The sequence below is a fragment of the Amblyomma americanum genome, chromosome 1 (genome assembly GCF_052857255.1).
Source record: "Amblyomma americanum isolate KBUSLIRL-KWMA chromosome 1, ASM5285725v1, whole genome shotgun sequence".
NCBI lineage: Eukaryota > Metazoa > Arthropoda > Arachnida > Ixodida > Ixodidae > Amblyomma > Amblyomma americanum.
In genome coordinates, this window is record NC_135497.1 from 537,992,078 (window position 1) to 537,997,412 (window position 5,335).

Here is a 5,335-nt window from a genome sequence, read left to right on the forward strand (position 1 = left end):
GTCTGGGAGTGCATGAGCGCCCGGTTCGCACACTTAAATCCGCACAGGCGGAAAGCGAGCACGATGGGCGAGGGAGGTTGTTTCGGAGGACAGTTCGTCCGTGCCTGGGATGCAGGTTAATTAGCCTTATGGCTCTGGAGATAAAAAAGCCGAGGTCAGAGCTGCTGAGAAAATTAAAAATTGGTTTTTGGGGAAAGGAAATGGCGCAGTAACTGTCTCGCATACCTCGGCGGCTTCGACCTTCCATCCATCAATCGTGGCGCGTATGCCTCGAAGGAGTCCGTGAAGATACAGAAAGCATCAGAAAGGCGACAGCTGTACAATGCCATGTCGCAATTAAGGGCACAGGGTAAGGTAAAATTAGAAAAAAATCGTTTTTTTTCTTTTGGAATTTTAGAAGTTCAATTCTTTCTACACATGTTCCGTGATCGTACTTTCCTCAGAAAGCCTTATTTACGGCTGAAAAACGCTTTTTCCGAAACCAAGTAGTGAGCGGCCACGCCCCCTTTCAGGATTAACGTCAACTTTTTCAACCAAAAAGTCCACCACCTGATTTCAAAACTTGTCTAAAATCAGCTACATATAAAAAACTGTCTGGCAACTATTGTACAGCTCCTCTTTTTTAGCCAAGACAATCCTGAGACGCTTTGCACGTTTTTTCCACGTTTCAGCAACCTTCATGCAGCTGCGTCCGAGTGCTATCCCTTTCGATCAGTATTGTAAATTGTGCCGGTGTTGGTTGCTGCTGGGGCGCGATTACGGATCAGTCTCAATCGAAATTGTCTCAAAAAGTATATCATTTGCCTCTCTCCTATTGGTCGGCGGCCATTTTGATTTTTTTCGTCACTGACTGACGTCGTAAATGGCGCAGAAGTGGTTACGTTGGCCATCTAATTATGCGGGCAGATTGAGACGATTTTTTGAGACTGGAAAAAGTAGTATCAACACGTTTGAGACAGAAAATGGCGGCTGTTTATTTTGCCATACGCGGGTGACCGCGCGAGCAACGGTGTCGGAGGGTGCATGAAGACGACTTTGACGCGCGGGAGAGTTATTTCGAGGAGACTGCGCAGTGTCTGTGCGACGAACTCGCCGTTGAACTGGGAAGTGCGCGGGTGAGTGCGCTGTCAGTGGAGCGGCAGGTGCTGTGCGCGCTGCGCTTCTTCGCCTTCGGTGGGTTTCAAGGCGCCGTTGGAAATGAAGAAAACGTCGGCGCAGCCCAACCGACTGTGAACAAGCCTTTGCGGCGGGCAGCGGAGACCAATGTCAACGTTGGGTAACAGAAGGGGGGTGTTTGCTTTCCGAGGAGACCCGAGGAGAAGGCGGCGGCGAAGGAGGGCGTCCTTTGCCTAAACGTTCGCCGCGGCAGCATCTCCGGCGTCGTCGGGTGTGTCGATTGGGCACTCATCACTATCAAGGAGTCTGGGGGCAGTGCTGCGAACGAGCCGCAAGCGGTTCTACGCTGCGGACGTAATAGTGAGTATACCTCGGCCACTGTTTTTGACCGCATGAGTTCAAGTGCTACAAGTGCATGAGCTACAAGTGCGGGCCTCGGCAGCGAGAGTGAGTACGGGCTGTGCTTGTTTTTTCTCAGATCTGTGGCGCGAACATGTGCATCCTGGCCGTGGACTCGCGCTGACCCGGATCCTTCCGCGACGCGTTTGTCTGGCGGCATTCCGAGGCGGAGGAAGGCCTGCTGGACGACGGTGATTTTTTTTCTGGGTAAGCAGTAAAATAGCCGTGTCACCCGTCGGGCGAACTCAGTCACATCTATTGAGCTCCAGCACTATGCATTTGGCCGGATCTGCTAAAGCTACAAGAATCATTCTGGACAGTTACACAAATGCAGACACTTTACAGTATGATACAGTGTATTGCCACCCTTTCCTTTTGTTACATATAATTGCAGCAGAAACACAGGACACATATTACATTGTTGAAATGCATAGCCTTTCCTGTTGAAGAAACCAAAGCAAAATGCACCTGACAGCGCTTGTGTTTTGTAGGCAATCATAGCGCATCATTTATATGAATATGGTGGTAAAAGACTGACCTTACAGTAGTGCTCACTTATACATCTAAATCCTGCATGTATGTATGCTCTTGAATGTCATATTCAGCAAAGCCTGGATGTGGGCTACTTGGCGTGAGTCTTCTACTGTATAGCAGAGTGTCCTGTAATGCTGTTGAGATCACTGAGAAAGGACATGCTTAGCCGCATCATTTTTTGTTATGCAGGAGACTATGTCTACCCACTGGAGCCATGGCTGCCTGCACCAGTTGCATGACATTACAGACCTGACTCAGCAGAAGGCCTGTACAACACGCCACATGCTTTCACACAATTTGTGGCTGAGCGCTGTATTGGTGTGCCGAAGAGCTGCTTCCGTTGCTTTCAAGGGCACCGGATGCACCAGTGCCAGTGGAAGTGGACAGTGCGCATCATCACCGCACGTGCTGCACTTCACAGCCTCTGTTTGGATGTGCCCATATCAGCAGAGGGTGCAGGCGACACTGCCTCTGACCCAGATAACAACGGGCCACCTCTAAATGGTGGCTGCCTCGTACAGACGGGATCCCTCCTCACCTGCCTCCTGAGAAGAGCATGCGGTGCTGTACTTTTGGCCTCTCTAGGACGACCCGTCTCCAGAGGAAGGCGTACCGAGGGATGGTGTAGCGGCAGTTGCGATGGAAAATCTAGCGTCCAGAGATGACTCACCATGCTGGCATAGAGAGTCATATCAGGCACTCTTCCCCTGTTGCCACTGTCATTTCCTTGTGTCATTGCACAACACACATCTGCAAGTGTGTGAGCAATTGTGTGATGTGGTTGTGCCCTTGGCCAACCTGTGTGCAGCGAGAAGCCAGCAGTGACAAACAAGTGCCCCCCACCGGCTGCCACTTCATTTTCAGTGTGTTTGCTAGTATATCTTCCAGTCCCTCAGCAGCGTGTTGCACAGTCTCTTCCTGAAGACGGAAAAGGTGTTGAAGCAGCTCGCCCAATTTCTGAAAAGCATCATTTTGAACTCTCTTTTGTCAATGCTTATGTCAGCCCACCTGCCCCTTCTCTGCTGTCTCCTTCCAGCTTGGTGGAGTGCCTGTGGTCATTACCTGTGTGACGAACATGCATGAACCAAACGTGTAGTGCTGGAATAAGGCATGAAATATTTGTGATGCTTGTTGGAATCAAAAAGCTGTTTTTTATTGCATCATACATTCAGTAAGCGCGTTTATTTTTTTAGGCACAGCATTTGACACGAGTGTTTCTATTGCAGAAAAGGCAGTGTACATACAAGCATACTTTACCTTGATGTACAATTACCGTATGGCATTTCTGAGTGCAGTTAAGAAAAAAAATCTGAAAAATTGAGTTCAAAGTGCATGTTTTCTTTCATACAGAGGCTACCTGTACAATAAATATGGCATAGTACAGTGTACATGATGCATTTTCCGGACTACAAAACATTTTGGCACATATAAGTAGTGTAAATACCAAAGCTAAGCTTTTAGCGTAATGGTGTGTGGCTAGGGGTTTCGCTCTGTGCTAAAAGCTGTACCTACTGCAAGGAAACCGCTGTACAACAATGCATAATAAAGATTGTAAGGTGCAGTGGCTACAATGACTGCTGAATGACAAGAACATCTTCACTGATAGACAAAGATGTGTAAACATCACAGACACATCATCAAGGAGATGGTGTGTGATTAGAGGTTAGTTTACAATCACAAATCATGCAACACCTTTACTGGAAATGCTCTACAGCTCTAAGAATATACAGGCAGCTCCATTGTGGGAAATTTTGAGCACTCTGTTATTGCCCCGTAACTGACACCTAGCTTGGTTTGCGTAACACAGGGCTATGAAGTCTTGTCCATGATGACACGAGACGGTGACAATGCCGAATGGCCGGACAAGCTCCTTGTGCTATCATATAATATGTGTGATAAGTGCAACTGCTTTCAAGCTACTTTTCGCCTAGGTATTTAATGTCCTAGTCATTTTCAACTGGCTGTTCCCTTTCAAACTGGAGTGGCCTGTATACAGGGTGTCTCAGATATGATGGACCATAATTTAAAAAAAAAAAAGTGGTCTTCCGATCTGAAAGGAAGTGCATGTTAGAAGCTATGCAAAGTATTTAAAGCCCTTCAAACACTGCCCTCACCAAACCCAGTTATACCAACATCACTCCGCCTGCTGAGCAAAATACAATATTACACATCACTGCCCTGTCCTACCTACCTCACTGCCCTGGATCATATGCAATTCAAGCGCTGTGTACCAGCAAACATGAACAAACTTGCTCAACTTTCTGCCCAGTTGCAATTAGCCTCTATACAAGCAAACTACTACTTTCCAGGTTGACCCTGGATCTACTACATGATCAGTAAATAACGTTAATGGAACAAGCTCGTTCTCTCCTCGGTGACAATAGCAAAGTTATCAAGCCAAGTGCTTCCTTTCTCTCTAAACAAAGTGGAGCATAAACATCACAATTTCTGCATCTTGCACAGGAAAAAAAAGAAACTACGGCAACAACTGAACATAAACCGAACGGAGCTACAAAAATACAAACTGAACACCAAGTGCTTAGCCCGATGTGGGCGGCAACACTTGGTTACGAGGCAGAAGAGTGCTGCCACAGAGGCAGGCCGTGTCGGCTCTCATTTCCCGCACCGAGATTGCAAGCTATCAGCAGCTGCACCTGTCTGTCGGCAATTGCTTCTATGTGATGATTCATGGTTTTCTGGTATTTTCTAAAGAAAATAAACAGAACCACACGTCACTCGGTGATCGATAGGCGCCGACCGAGAACACAGACTAAAGTTGTCTTCGTCGATTTTCGAGCCGAGCGCTGCTTGTAAGTTGATCTCGGCAGGCCCGTAGCATTCACTGCCTTCAATCAGATTTTTCTGCGCACTTAAGACATCCGCAAAGTACCTTGATTTTAGACGACACGCGAAAAAACAGGAACTAGCCATGGAATCAGCTGTTTTCTTGCAGGCCGCCATGTTCACGTTATGCCACTGCCAGCGCGCCCTCATGGCAAGAGAAGTTAACCTGCAGCAAATTTAATTGCAAAACTGAGAATACTTCTAATTTTTCCTCGTGTTGTTGAGATTGCAACACAGTTTACTACCAAAATAAAACATTGCTTGTTTTCTTCATTGCGTTTTTGTTCATTTTCAGACACATGTTCACGCTATACCGCTGACAGCACACCTTCGCGGCAAAAAAAGTGACTGAACAGCAAACTTAATTGCAAAAATGAAAACACTGGTTCTTTTGCTTGGTGCTGTTGGGTTTGAAATACAGTTACTTAGCAAAATAAAACAT

General features: G+C 47.0%; 1 long non-coding RNA gene across 1 annotated transcript; it reads left to right on the forward strand.

The window, feature by feature from the left end:
• The first annotated feature begins 653 nt into the window (after positions 1-653).
• Positions 654-5,066, forward strand: LOC144116287 (uncharacterized). The gene is made up of 3 exons (XR_013311816.1): positions 654-1,476; positions 1,595-1,722; positions 2,239-5,066. It is a non-coding gene; the product is annotated as an uncharacterized LOC144116287 (long non-coding RNA).
• The last annotated feature ends 269 nt before the right edge of the window (positions 5,067-5,335 follow it).